The sequence below is a fragment of the Macaca nemestrina genome, chromosome 1 (assembly GCF_043159975.1).
Source record: "Macaca nemestrina isolate mMacNem1 chromosome 1, mMacNem.hap1, whole genome shotgun sequence".
Taxonomy (NCBI): Eukaryota; Metazoa; Chordata; class Mammalia; order Primates; family Cercopithecidae; genus Macaca; species Macaca nemestrina.
The window spans coordinates 172,937,960-172,953,965 of record NC_092125.1 but is presented as its reverse complement, the minus strand read 5'-3'; the positions used below and the strand labels follow the sequence as shown (position 1 = coordinate 172,953,965).

General features: G+C 39.3%; 1 long non-coding RNA gene across 3 annotated transcripts in view; it reads right to left on the bottom strand.

The window, feature by feature from the left end:
- The window catches only part of LOC139362028 (uncharacterized), a 192,231-nt gene that overhangs the window by 51,166 nt on the left and 125,059 nt on the right, over positions 1 to 16,006 (bottom strand). For all 3 annotated transcript variants that reach the window (XR_011620269.1, XR_011620271.1, XR_011620270.1), the window contains exon 3: positions 9,215 to 9,307. This is a non-coding gene — a long non-coding RNA (uncharacterized lncRNA). The remainder of the gene's footprint in view (positions 1 to 9,214; positions 9,308 to 16,006) is intronic.

Sequence of the window (16,006 nt, the reverse complement as noted above, 5' to 3'; positions counted from 1 at the left end):
AGGAGGTCTCAGATGGAGATGAATAACTTATTGGAAACTGAAGTAAAGGTCACTCTTGTTATGCTTTAGCAAAGAGACTGGTGGCATTGTGCCCCTGCTGTAGAGATCTGTGGAACTTTGAACTTGAGAGAGACAATTTAGGGTGGCTGGCAGAAGAAATTTCTAAGCAGCTAAGTGTTCAACATGTGGCATGACTGCTTCCAAAAGCCTATGTTCATTTGCATAAACAAAGAAATGACCTGAAACTGGAAATTATATTTAATAGGGAAGCAGAGCATAACAGTTTGGAAAATTTGCAGCCTGACCATGTAACAGAAAAGAAAAATCATTTTTCTGGAGTGGAATTCAAGCCTGCTGCATAAATGTGCATAAGTACAGAGAAGCCAAATGTTAATAATCAAGACAATGGGGAAAATGCCTCCAAGGCATTTCAGATACCTTCACAGCAGCCCCTCCCATCACAGGCCTGAAGGCCTGGGAGGGAAAAATGGTTTTGTGGACTTGGCCAAGGTCCCCACTGCCCTGCACAACCTCAGAACATCGTTCCCTGCATCCCAGCTGGTCCTCCTGCCATGGCTAAAAAAGCCCCAGATACATCTCAGGCCACTGTTCCAGAGGGTGCAAGCCAAGGTTTCCATTTAGTGTTAAGCCTATGGGTGCACAGATGGCAAGAGTTGAGGCTTCGGAGCCTCTGCTAGATTTCAGAGGATGTATGGAAATACCTGGATGTCCAGGCAGAAGTCAGCTTCAGCGGGGGAGCCCTCATGGAGAACCTCTACTAGGGCAGCATGGAAAGGAAATGTGGGGTTGGAGGCCCCACAAAGGATCCCAGCTGGGGTACTGCCAAGGGGAGCTGTGAGAAGAGGGCCATCATCCTCCAGGACCCCAAATGGTAGATCCACCAACAGTTTGCACCATGCACCTGGAAAAGCCACAGGTACTCAATGCCAGCCTGTGAAACCAGTTTAGTGTGCTGTACCCTGCCAAGTCACAGAAGTGGAGCTGCCCAAGGCCTTAGGAGTCCACCCTGTGCATCAGTGTTGCCCAGATGTGAGACATGGAATCAAAGGAGATTGTTTGGAGCTTTAAGATTTAATGACTGCCCTGCCAGGTTTTAAACTTGCATAGGGCCTATAGCCCCTTTGTTTTGGCTGATTTCTCCCTTTTGTAACAGGAGCATTTACCCAATGCCAATACACCCATTGTATCTGTGAAGTAACTAACTTGTTTTTTAGTTTACAGGCTCATAGGCAGAAGGGACTTGCCTTGTCTCAGATAAGACTTTGGACTTGGTCTTTTGAGTTAATGCTGGAAAGAGTTAAAACTTTGGGGGACTCTTGGGAAGGCATGATTGTCTTTTGAAATGTGAGAACATGAGATTTGGGAGGTGCCAGAGGTGGAATACTATGGTTTGGCTCTGTGTCCCCAACCAAGTCTCATGTCAAATTGTAATTCCCAGTGTTGGAGGAGAGGCCTGGTGGGTAGCGATTGAATCATAGGGGTAGACTTTCCCCTTGTTGTTCTTGTGATAGAATTCTCCTAAGATCTGTTTGTTTAAAAGTGTGTCTTTTACTTCTCTGTCTTTCTCTCCTGTTGGCCAAGTGGAGACTTCCTTCCTTCCCCTTCACCTTCCACAGTGATTGTAAGTTTCCTGAAGCCTCCCTAACCATGCCTTCTGTACAGCCTGCAGAACTACAAGTTAATTAAACCTTTTTTCTTTATAAATTACCCAGTCTCAGGTAGTTTTTTATAGCAGTGTGAGAACAACTAATACAATGATACTTACCTAGTGATAACTGATTAATAAGAGGCTTTTTATGTTCTTTGCAAGGAAAGAAGGAAACATTGGCAAGTGAAGGGAAGCATGAAGGGAACATAGTAGCATGCACATAGCAGAAATAATATATGTATTATTGTTGTTATTATTACTATTAACCTGAATTGCCCATTCATTTTTTAACAGATATCAATATTTTATAAGACTGTGCTTGTTTCCATCAAGAAACAATATTTGTAAAAGTATACATTGAGTAATAGTAAAATATAAAAACTTTTCTAAGCTGTTCAATAAATATTTTATTCAATTTTAAGTTCAGTGGCACATGTGCAAGTTTGTTTTACAGGTAAACTTGTCTCATGGGGGTTTGTTATATAGACAAGTTCATCACTCAGGTACCCATTATTTTTCCTGATCTTCTCCTTCCTCTCACCTTCCATCCTCCAGTAGGCCCCAGTATGTGCTGATCCCCTCTATGTGTCCATGTGTTCTCATCATTTAGTTCCCACTTATAAGTGAGAACATGAAGTATCTGGTTTTCTGTTCCTGCATTAGTTTTGTAAGGATAATGGCCTCCAGCTCCATCCATGTTCCTGCAAAGGACATGATCTCATTCTTTTTATGCCTGCATACTATTTCGTAGTGTATATGTACCACATTTTCTTTATCCATTCTATCATCGATGGATACTTAGGCTGATTCCATGTCTTTGTAATTGTGAATAGTGCTGCACTATACATGTACATGCATGTGTCTTTATAATGGAATTTATATTCCTTTGTATATGTACTCAGTAATGAGATTGCTGGATTGAATGGTCATTCTGTCTTTAGGTCTTTGAGGAATCACCACACTGTCTTCCACAATGGTTAAACTAATTTACACTGCCACAAAAAGTGTGTAAACATTCCTTTTTCTCTACAATCACTTCAGCATCTGTTATTTTTTGACATTTTAGTAATAACTCTTCTGACTGGTATGAGATGGTATCTCATTGCAATTTTGTTTTCCTTTTCTCTAATGATTAGTGATGTTGAGCTTTTTTTCCTGTGATTGTTAGCCATATGCATGTCTTTTTTTGAGAAGTGTTTGATCATTTTTTTGCCCACTTTTTAATGTTTTTTTCCTTGTAAATTTGTTTAAGTTCCTTATAGATACTGGACATTAGACCTTTGTCCAATGCATAGTTTGCAAAAATTTTCCCCCATTCTATAGGTTATCTGTTTAGTCTGTTGATAGTTTCCTTTGCTGTACAGAAACTCTTTAGTTTACTTAGATACCATTTGCAATTTTTGCTTTTGCTGCAATTGCTTTTGTCATCTTCATCATGAAATTTTTTCCTGTTCCCATGTCCAAAATGTTATTGCCTAGGTTGTCCTTCAGGGTTTCTTATAGTTTTGAGTTTTACATTTAAGTTTTTAATCCATCTTGAGTTGATTTATGTATATGGTAAAAGGAAGGGGTCCAGTTTCAATCTTCTGCATATGGGTAAGTCAGTTATCCTATTACCATTTATTGAATAGGCAATCCTTTGTTTTTGTCAAGTTTGTTTTTGTCATTGATTGTTTTTGTCAAGTTTGTCAAAGATCAGATAGTTGTAGGTGGGCACCCTTATTTCTGAATTCTTTATTGTGTTTAATTGGCATATGTGTCTGTTTCTGTACCAGTACCATGCCATTTTGGTTACTGTAGCCCTGTAGTATAGAGTGAAGTCAGGTAGTATGATGCCTCCAGCTCTGTTCTTTTTGCTTAGGATTGCCTTGGCTACTTGGGCTCTTTTTGTTGTTCCATATAAATTTTAAAATAGACTTTTCTAGTTTTGTGAAGAATGTCAATGGTAGTTTAATAGGAATATCATTTAATCTATACACTGCTTTGGGCAGTATGGCCATTTTAATGCTATTGATTATTCCTATTCATGAGCATGGAATGTTTTTCCATTTGTTTGTGTCATCTCTGTTTTCTCTGAGCAATGTTTTGTAGTTCTCCTTGTAGAGATCATTCTTCTTCCTGGTTACCTGTATCCCTAGGTATTTTATTCTTTTTATGGCAATTGTGAACGGAATTGTGTTCCTGATTTGGTTCTTGGCTTGACTGTTGTTAGTATATTGGAATGTTAGTAAATTTTGCACATTGATTTTCTATCCTGAGACTTTGCTGAAGTTGTTCATCAGCTGAAGGAGCTTTGGGCTGAGACTATGGAGGTTTTAGATATAAGATCATGTCATCTGCAAACAGAGATAGTTTGACTTCCTCTCTTCCTATTTGGGTATCCTTAATTTCTTTCTCTTGCCTGATTTCCCTGGCTAAATTAACTGGCTGTGTGACCTTGAGAATATGCTTAACCTCTCTGAGACTGTGATTGCTAATCTGTGAAATATAGGCAATAATAATTCTATTCATGAGATCGTTAAAAGTAATATTTAAATGTTGGGAGGATAAGCACTTAGTGCTGTACTAGATCTGATATGTTGACACTACACAAAACACTTAGTAAACTTAGATAATAATTACCTGCATTTCCAACAGGAAGGTCAGCTGGAGCAGGGCAGATAAAGAATCCAGAGAAAAACTGAATACCAGTTAAGGGCAAACCGAGAATTCAGGTCCAGAAAACAAGGGGGTTCCCAGTTTTCAAAAGTTAAGCAGAAGAAGGTAGATATAATGGAGATTCTCACTTAAAACAGTAGTATTTTGTCCAGATCAAGCTAAAATCAAGCATGTATTGAGTTGTTCATAGCAGAGAGGAGACAGAACATAGTGATCAAGAGACTGGGTTTTGTAGAAAGTCTTGGGTTTTTAGTCCTGATTCTGAAATATACCAGTTATGCAACCTCAGTTCCCCAAACCTCAATTCCTCATCCATAAGCAAAAAAAATGTAAATGCTAAGATTTGGTCACAAAAGTTCCAACTCAGATCCCCAGTGAATATTAAGATCATTGTGGCATCAAAATTGGTGCCGTGAGAGTCAGGCTGCCATGGAGAGACGTACTCAGGCCCCGGACACAGACCTGTCTTGACTCCTAGATTAGATATGTACCATGCACTTTAGAACAAGTTTCTTAATCTTTCTGAGCCTGAGCTTCCTCAGCTATATAGTGGAGATAATAATAATTTCTAAGTAAGATAGGGTAAGCAAAACACCATTACAATGACTGGCACATACTATGTGTTCAAAAAGTCATGATCACTGTTGCTTATGCTTGCTCTTTTCAGGCACTTTGCTACATGCTGGAGTTATAACAGTGAACAAGAGTATATTTCATTCCATCTTTCAGGTATTTAAAGACAGGTGCCATGTTCATATCCACTCTGGTCTCCTCTTCAGTTCCTTAGCTATTCCCCCATGACAAGATGTCCCAACACGATCCTCTCTTTCCTGGCCATTGTTAGACAAGCTCTGTTTTGAAAATAACCTTTCAGAATATGGCACCCAGAGGGGAGGTGATATCCAGCCATGATGTGATCAACCTGAAATATCATAAGAATTTGGCTTTGACCTTAACACTGTACTTCCGCTAACCCAACCAACATTTCTATTAGTTTTTTTTTTTTTTTTTGATTCCTGCAGTAGTTACAAAGAAAACTACAATAGCATTGTTGCCAGACTCATTGGTGCAGTGTACAGCCTGAAAAAGTATTCAGTTATTTTAAGCAAGCTGAAAAAATAAAGAAGCAAAGATTCTGTATGAGAATCCAAAGTAGAATCATGGAGCAGAAAGAGTCTAATATGCCTCCTTAATTTTGTAGGCAGTCAGGATCACTCTAAATTAGTACCACAGAGAAGATGGATGTTTCCATCCAGGGAAAAAAAGAATCCATTAAAATGACTAAGAATAGAAATACTTAGCCAAGAAGAAATAAACTGTGAATATATTTTAAAGGCAAACTCCATAGTAAAGTTGAGAAGATCTGTAATAACGATGTCAAACATCTTCTTTTAAATCTCATAAATCCTACCACAGGAATAGAGTGGAGTGAGAGCAGATTTATGACTTTCTACAAAGGCAGAGTCTTCTACCAATGCCTGCAGATAACCCAATGGGCCATCAACAAGTAGTTACTGCAACCTCAGAATTTAGACAATCTCCTTTACAAATTAGAATAAAGAGTCCTAGAAGACAGATTATATTCTCTGAGCTGTTTTCACAGGACTATTTTCTGGCTGTTTGATTTATTTGCCTAGGTCTGAGTGTCAGAGGCCTGAGAAGTCATCTCTGGATTACAGAGATGAGCTTAGAATGAAAGTCACATTTTGTTTTATAAAAGCAGCTCAAGCATCAGGGTTTGAATGCTCGGCACCTCTTTAATCAAACCAGGGCTGTTCAGTGCAGGGCTTTGTAAGTGAGCTAATTAGTAATGTGCCAGAGACTTACCTGGTTAATCAAATGATTAATCACTCAGTAGACTTCATTCCTTTTGTTTTCTGGCTGTCTTTGGCTCCTATATTTGGTGTTTTTGTATTTTTGGGGTAATTAGCATTTTAATAGCTGGCAGCCACCATTCAGGGTAAAAAAAAAAAAAAAGTGGGGGGGCATTGTCCCATTTTAACCATTTTGTGTACACATAAAAATGAGACAGACGGGGTTCCCTTCTAGAACAGGTTATATGGCTTGACCAAGAAACGTTAAGCCAGTTCTGAGGAAATACAATATTTGGGTAGAAGAGGATTTGAAACTCTATGGAAGGTTTGAGCCTTCCTTTACATATGCAGGCCTGGTTAGAGAAAAGATTTTTGAAAATCACATGACCATAAATCAGCCGACTTGATTTTTAGGTTTCTTCCATTTATTTAGTATTTTACTCTTTAAAGTAGTTTTAAAGGGAAAAGAAGGCTAGCCATTTTGGCAAATTCTAACATTGAAAATAAGGATGCATATTTTATAGTTTTGTTGAGAAAATTGATAAATATATAAGTGCTATAATTTGGATGTTTGTCCCCTCCAACCTCATATTGAAATTTAATCCTCAGAGTAGTGATGTTCGAAGGTAGGGCCTAATGGAGGTATTTGGGTCCTGAGGGCAAATTCCTCATGAATGTCTTGTTGCCATTCTCACAGTAGTGAGTGAGTTCTTGCTCTGTTAGTTCCCATAAGAACTGGTTGTTTTCTGTTCTTGTGATAGTTTGCTAAGAATGATGGTTTCCAGCTGCATCCATGTCCCTACAAAGGACACAAACTCATCCTTTTTTATGGCTGCATAGTATTCCATGGTGTATATGTGCCACATTTTCTTAATCCAATCTGTCACTGATGGACATTTGGGTTGATTCCAAGTCTTTGCTATTGTGAATAGTGCGACACCGCATGTTCTCACTCATAGGTGGGAACTGAACAATGAGATCACTTGGACTCAGGAAGGGGAACATCACACACCGGGGCCTATCATGGGGAGTGGGGAGGGGGGAGGGATTGCATTGGGAGTTATACCTGATGTAAATGACGAGTTGATGGGTGCAGCACACCAACATGGCACAAGTATACATATGTAAAAACCTGCACGTTATGCACATGTACCCTACAACTTAAAGTATAATAATAATAAATAAATAAATAAATAAAAGAAATATAAAACAGAAAATAAAAATTATCTGTAGTACCACGTAAAAAAAATAATAATAAAATAAAATAAAATAAAAAAGAACTGGTTGTTAAAAAGAGCCTGGCACCTCCCACTTTTCACCTTTGCTTCCTCTCTCACCATGGGATCACTGCACACACCAGCACCCCTTAGCCTTCTGCCATGAGTGGAAGCAGCCTGACCTTCTCACCAGGAGCTGAACAGATGCCGGTGCCATGTTTCTTGTACAGCCCAAAGAGCCAACAGCCAAATAATCATTTTTTAATTTTATAAACTACCCAGCCTCAAGTATACCTTTATAGCAACACAAACAAACTAAGGCGGTAAGTTAACTGTAAGTTCCATTTTACGTGCTTTCTATATAAGACGTATTAAAAAAAGAATAAATGCATTCCTTTAACAGCAATGTTCCAGCTCTGATCATTTCTAGATTAATAATACTCTTAAAGTTTAGTTATCCAAACTGTTAAAGAGATTAATTATTGTTTTAAAAGATAATAATATAATGGACCAATTTCAATTTAATATCTTAAAATAGTTGTCACTCACAAAAATATGCAAATGGCTAAGAACTACATTAATCAGTTTCCAGAAAGGTGTGCACCAGGTCATTACGATTACCTATGAAAATCTGCCCTCCTGCCCTGTCCATGTGACTCCTCAGCCCATCTTTCATAGCCCTGTGGATCTTCACCATGCAAAAATACCATAGGAGAAGATCCTCTTATTATCCCAATGGCATGGATGGCAATATAATGACAATTATTAATTTGTTTACAATAATTATTTTGGTTGATTCCTATATTTGGACTCCAACATATATTGCTTTCCATGTCACATATGCAAAATTCCTACATTCCCAGTACAGAAAATGTAATCAAATATTACTTGACATTTTTAAAAGACTAGCATAATCCTGAAAGTAGTTGTAAATGGCATAAGTGTCAATAGGCTTCCATCCTGAAAATCTGGGCTTTCCATGACCTTCTGGAAACAGCAACATTTCAGTTGGAATTTTTATCTTTTTTTTTTAGACAGGGTCTGGCTCTATCGCCCAGGCTAAAGGGCAGTGGTGCAATCTCAGCTCACTGCAACCTCTGCCTCCCAGGCTCAAACAATTCTCCCACCTCAGCCTTCCAAGTAGCTGGGGCTACAGGTGCATGCCATCGCACCCAGCTAATTTTTGTATTTTTTTGTAAAGACAGGGTTTCTCCATGTTGCCAAGACTGGTCTTGAACTCCTGGGCTCAAGCAATTCATCCATCCCGGCCTCCCAAAATGCTACAGTTCCAGGCATGAGCCACTGAGCCACCTTGCTGTAATTTTTCAAACTGCATGGCTCATCATCTCTTCAAAGCAATTCCCTGAGCTTTTGCTTTAGAGAGCCACTGTTTCCGATGAGAGGAGGTCAAGCACCTCAAGAATGGGATGAGAGAAGTGTGGTGTGTGAGTGTGCATGGGTGTGTGTGAGTGTGTATGTTTGAGTCAAGGGAGAGGTGAAGGTCAATCAACATTACTGGGTGCCTTAAAAAGTAAGCAGAAGTCTTAAGGATGGGAGTATGCTTATAAATTCAGGATGAAATGGAAAAAATATGGGAGGGTTGAGAATCTAATTGGTGGGATTATATTTCATTTATTATTAATATTTCAATACTGTCCCAGAATTGTTTCTAGAAACCTATAATGTAGGCAAAAATTAGTTCTTGAGGCAAAGCTTTGATTATCAAAAAAAAAAAAAAAAAAAAAAACCTCACAAAATGAAGGACTATAAACAAATACCTCTAAATTAAGGTACTCTTTAATAACTAGAGAACAGAGTTATCAAAAGAGAATTCAGAATAAAGACTAATTGTTCACCTTATTTCCAAGACAGCCCATACAAGCAGAGGTCCTGAGGGAGGAAATGTGGCCATTTCCTGGACCAGGCATATCCTGTGGCCAGAAGCAGTCCTGGAAATATTAAGAAATGTGATATGTTATCAGTTTTTCCTTCTTCAGTTTTACCCATCTCCAATCTGCCTGCCTCCAGAATTATCCTTTTTTTTTTTTTTTTTTTTTTTGAGACGGAGTCTCACTCTGTCGCCCAGGCTGGAGTGCAGTGGCGTGATCTCAGTTCACTGCAAGCTCCGCCTCCCAGGTTCACACCATTCTCCTGCCTCAGCCTCCCGAGTAGCTGGGACTACAGGTACCCACCACCACACCTGGCTAATTTTTTTTTTTTTTTTTTTTTTGTATTTTCAGTAGATAGGAGTTTCACCATGTTAGCCAGGATGGTCTCGATCTCCTGGCCTCATGATCCACCTGCCTTGGCCTCCCAAAGTGCTGGGATTACAGGTGTGAGCCACCACGCCCGGCCAAAATTATCTTTTTAAAACACAACCCTCTCCTAGTGATGAGCTCAAGCAGCCTTGGACTTGCCACAGTGTTGTCCATGAGTTTTCCCTACTGCCCATCATTCCTTCCCCCACTCTCTCTGCTTCTGGATTACATTAACCCAAAACACCACAAATATTGTAGCATTCCATTCCCACTGGACTAAAACAGGACTCTCCATCATCTTCAAGATCTTTCCGCCAAATAATTTCTGGACTTCCACAGGCAGAATCTGACTCATTATTCCTGAACAAGTCTACTCATGCAGGCCTCCGCCTGGACACTAGGCATCAAGGTGCCCACTGCTCCTCTGTAGTACTCAACCAAGCCCTTGTAAACCAACAATAAAATTCTAAGCCCCCCAACCAATTGAATGAACTTTCCTCTCACCCAAGGGCATTCCAAAGTAAACCTGGAAAACTAGTGCAAACCATGATGGGAAAGGGGGAGTCAGACTTGCCTCATTATATCCTTCTCCCTTTGGAATTCAGGCATAACTGACCATCATTAATATTAAAATAGAAATCTTAAGACTGACAAAAGACTCTTTGTAACAACGAAATATCAAATTTCAGTGTGACTCCAGTATAACATCACATGACAGATAGCAGGTCTTGAAAGAAATTGAAGTATTTTACCCCAAAATATACTTAAGTGATGTATTTTGAAATGGCCCTGCAAATCTGTCTCTTGTCATGGAAATCTACATTCTGGAGAGATTCCCCTTACCTTTCCAGGTCTGTTCCTGATCCAAGAAAGATTAACTTAGAGTTTGGGATGTTTTTAACTCTGACAAGAAATATTTACCATCTACTCTCTCTGAAGCCTACTACCTGGAGGCTTCATCTACATAATAAAAACCTTGGTCTCCACAATTCCTTATCTTAACGCATATATTCCTTTCTATTGATTCCATGTCTTTAGATAATAGCTTAAATATTTAAACCATTGCCAATCAGAAAATATTTGGCCTGGAAGGACACCCCCACTTCACCCTCCACTTCAAGTTGTCCTGCTTTTTGAGACTGAACCAATGCCTACCTTACATGTATTGATTGACATCTGCCTGTAACTTCTATCCCTCTGAAATGCATAAAATCAAGCTGTAAACTTCTAAACTGATTGAGACTTGTCTCAGATTATTTTGATTTATCCCCTAGACCAAGATTTCACAGCAGTGTTACCTCTGCTCTGCCAAGCCTCATGTTCAATGACCCAAAGGCTTTGATGTATTAAACATCAAAAATTTTGGTAATATTCTGACAAATGGAGAAGAGCATTTGTATCCCTTTTGCATAAACCTCCAAGAACAGAGAAAGCAGTACCAAACTGTATGCCTCTTATCCCAAAGTTTGCAGATATTTAAACAAAGCAGTTATTTTCATTTCTATGTGTGGCAACTCTGTGCTGCTTAAGATCCACCCTTTAAAAAAGGCTAAGGCAGTCTAGGAAACAAACCCAAATGGCAGCCAGAGCACAGTTTCTTTCTTGGGAGTCAGCTACCCACTTCCTAAAACCTAAGGCCTCTCAACTGGTTCTCCAGACATGCCCAAATGTGTCTGTCTGGATTCCACAAGTGGAAACATTATGATTTCTTTCACAGGAGGATCCTCAATATCCCCAAAAATATTTCCATCAGATACAAACCTGAAGTTTTCCCAATAGCCTCAAGCACGCCTGGACCTGTAAGCAGACATGGCCCATGCTCAAGCTGAAACCCAGCTACACCTTGATTTATGGGTTGGATGGGAGAACATGAGTATCTGCCAAAAAAAGGAAGTATTTGAACCACATTTTGAAGAAAGAGTCAGATTTATGCAAACACTGTGGGGCAAAGATTCATGAAGAGGGAGCATGACAGAGAAAAGAATCGTGACAGAGGCCAAATATCTAATGAATTCATTTTAATCAAACTTTGTTAAGGTGTCCAGAGAAGGACATACTGACATTCTTTGAGATCATATTGAGTCATAGTAACCACTCAATAAATTTCGTTGAATGAATAAATGAACAAATCATTTCACTTTCCTTAAGTGAATTAAATTTGGCTCTGAGTCCCAGCTTGCTACAGATGAGAAGGATTCCATTTCAGTCACTTTTGAAGGGGAATTCCTTCTCTTCCTAGGGTTTTAAAGACAATCAAGGAGGTTGACATGGTATCCAAAAAGTGAAAGATTGCTCCATCATGTTGTCATCTTCCAATCGTCTGTTTCGTGCATGAGGCTACTGGACGAACTTGTCCTCCCCCATCTAGCAGGTGAGGATGCTTCAGGTGAGCTCAGATGTACTTTCACAGCAGTCCTTTTCACTCAACAGAGGCCTGACCACAGAACCAATGCCTGCTCGTAAAGCTTCAGTGTCAGCCTCCACAATCCTCTCACAGACACCTCCCCATCTTTGATGCATCAGACATATAGGCCACGGATCTCCGCCACTCATGGAAACACTAAAAACACTACCTACCCCTGTCTCCACCACAGAAAAGGAAAACATCTCCTTTCACCTTTGAGTGAACCCCGTTCTATTTCCTGGGCCCACAGCACCTTATAAACCATGAGTTTATTAGTCCAAATAGAATTATGTGTGTTTTTTTCCAGGTGCTTTACAATTTTTGCTTTTAACCCTGATACCATAGAAACTATTAACAATCCCTTAGACAAGGAACTCAAACTCAGAACAGCAAGATTCACCTCTTTTATTATGATAAGCAAGAGGAAAACATCTCTTGTCCTTTCAGGTCTCTTCAGAGTAGCCAGAACAAAACCCAAACTAAGGTTACAGCATATAATTTTGCCCCATCATCACACTAATCCCCATGATACTGTGCATAATTGTGTCCAAAAAATTGAATTGAGAGTCAGAAGACTCCACCATCCTGGATGCACTTCAGCACAGTACAATTCCACTATCTCCGCGTAAATTTTGTCCCAGGGACCTCCCAAGACTATCATGGAGATCAAGTGAGAAAAGAAATTTTATAAATGCTGGAAGCCAGGGAAAGAGTGCTTGCTAATATAGTGTGGACCATGCCAAGAGCCAATAGATAGCTATATTAGCTGTGCCTGCTCCCTATGATTCTGAAAACATATCCTCAGAGTTCTAGTAACCTGTCTGACCTTGGAACCAGTGCCCCATCTCTTCATGGGCTGTCATCACCATTTCCCCTACATTCTGGAAGAAGAACGAGCCCTAGTGGTGACCCAGAAGAAATGCCAGGCAGAAATGCAATCCTTGGGCCACTGCAGGGCAATAGAGCAGGTCAATCACCTGCGCAATGTTTGCTGTGGGGCCCGAGGCCTGAAAGGCTGCTTTGTTCAGCCACCAGGTAAGCTGCAAGAGGAAGGTGCTTCTCCAGCCACTGCCACCAAGACCTGCACAAAGCACTTATTCAGAGACCCAGGCCTAGCCATGCCCTCTGATGCTGCCTCTGACTTATTGGGTTGCCTATATAGAGATCATTTCCCCGCCTGCACCCTCCCATTCCTGACCCTGCTACTGCACAATGCCACTCAGAGGGCATGGGTAGAATATTACATTCCAGAGAGAAAAGGCAATGCTCAGGCTAAAAAGACCAGGCTGCAGTTGAGGACAATCCTCTTTCACCACAGAGCTCTCAATGTCCCTGCAGACAATAGGCCTCTGTGCGGCCCCATCTCCTTATGCAAGGACGATTTACATGTTTTCATCTTTGGAAACTTCAAACTGCTCAGTCCCCAGGAACAAGGAAATGTCTGTCTAGGAGGGATGAGGAGAGAGGTGAGATTTGTCCCTTCAAAATAATCTCCTAGCCAGGTTTGTTTATTCCCATGAGCAATGCTAGATTTTTGCCAATTTATTCTTTAATTCATTTAAACAGTCAATCTCTACAGAACACCTACAGTGTGTTAGGCATCTTGCTAAGATGCCTAGCAAAAGATACCTAACCACAAAGAGAAAAATTAAATAAGACCACCCTCAAGCAGATAGTGTCCAAGGGTCTGAAAAAGCATTTTGTGAATTGATTTTGTATGGGCATCCCTTTTCCCACTAAATTTTACACCTAACTTTTGATCTTCATTCTGTTCTGGCTCCTGAATGCCTTCTGAGTTATCATTATATGAGCATAAAGATCAAAATTTTGAGTTTCCCAGGCACTCTCCTACTAGCGGAAATGCAAACTGCTATAACACCAATTGGGGATAATTTGACAACATATTTTAAAACTACCTATGTGTTTACCCTTAACCCTAGCAATATTACTTCTAAGATTTAACCCTGAATATACACCTTTAATATATGTATATTATTACATATACATAGTGTTATCCAGTGCAATACTACTTTTATATGAAAAATATTGGAAAGTACCTAAATGTATCCAAGAATAAAAGACTGGTTGAATAAACCATAGTATATATACACAATGGAGTACTATGCTGCTGTTAAAAAAATGATGATCTCTACACTCTAATTTGGAGCAATTTCCAGGAGATACTGCTAAGTGCAAAAGCAAAATGCAAAGTAACACATACAGTATGCTATCTTTTGTGTAAAATATAAAAGAAAATGGGAAAACATAAAAGTCTCTGCTTAACCTTACCCCCCATAAAAGAAAGAAAAATTCAAGGAAAGGAAAACCAGAAAACAATTAAGTTGGTTACCTATAGGGATGAAGAAACAAGCAGAAAGAGATATAGGAAAGAGTGACACTCCTCTAAATAGAGCTGCTTATAGGGCTTTGGCTTGAAAAACTGCTAATGTTTTACATTTTAAAGAAAATAAAATGTGTCCAATAAATACGGGAAGGGCAAAAAAAGTTCTGAAAGCAAACCATAAAAGTGAACCCAGGTGTGTTTCGAATGAATTGTATAACCTCACTGACCAGAGTAAAAGGTAGAAAAGTTTAACAAAAGTCATATGGAAACTGCATTCAACCATATATATGCTCAGTTTTAGGCAGGGTAGAGGGTGGGAAACTATACATTCTGAATTCCTTTTAATGAGTTTGTTTTCTGTAGTGGTTTAAGTGAAGCAATTCTAAAACTATTTTATGTGTATTACAGAAGTGAGCAAATAAAGAAGTATTTTGATGTTGATGGGATCCAGAGTTTTCATTGTGGAAGAAGGGATGTGTAAATATGGAGTAGAAGAAGGAAATAAAGAATCTGTGAGGGTGAACTGAAATTGGAGGCTATTGTTAGGGATTCAGGTTTTCTAATATATGTGTTTGTGTATACCTTTCCTGGCTCTTTCCTAGCTCTGTCTGCTGAAAGGGTCTTGAAGCAAAGACACTTCAGTAGCAATGAGCATACTTAGCTCCCACATTTTTGTCTCTAATGCTATTCCCCACCAAAAGGAACAAGGGCACCACGGAGAGATGGCTGATTTCAAAGCTGGGGCAAGTTGTGTATAACATGAGTCTGGAAAAAACGAGTTGTGCCAGAAAGTAAGGAAATACTCAGAAAGTGGTTGAGAGCATATTACAAGTACATAGGAGCCAGCTTGAAAGGGCTACCACTGACTGAATATGACATAATTTGACCACCAATTAATTAAAGGTGGTGATTAATTATAGAACATTAAAAATAGGACTCCATGGGTCCATTTTTATGATAAATCTAGATAGATAGATAGATAGATAGATACATACATACATACATACATACACACACACACACACACATAGAGAAAAGAAGGCTGTCTAGCTGAGTCCTGACTGGTAAATACAGAAGAAGTTCTGAAGTTGGAAAAACATCATCATTTTGTAACCATCATAGTATAAAACTAGTTCAGACAAAAGAATCATCCATGGATGTTAAATCTATGGGGAAATTTTGATAAGGAGAATGATATGTATTTGCATGACCTTAAAATGTCTCCCTACACTTTGCTAATTGGTAAGAGAAAGAGAAAAGTAGTAACTAAACAGTAGAGAAATGAAAAATGACCTTGACTGGGTGATCAAAGTTAACATCACCAATGAGGGGCAGACGGACACCATGTATATTCAAACGCCGTGCCCTGAGAAGGACATCACTTTAGTGGCCTAGAATGCATAAACTGAAGCAAATTATGGGGAAATATGAGATAGCCATCCTGCAAATTAGATACACTATATTTTAAGCAGGGAGGAGGCTGTATTTTTTTTTAATGTCAGCATCATAAAAGAAAAAGAAAGCCTATAGAAATGTTTCAGATTGAAGGAGACTAAAGACACATGGCAACTAAAGGCAATACTTAGCCTTTGACTGATCCCATAATGGAGATAAAAAAATGCTATAAAGGATATTATTGAGT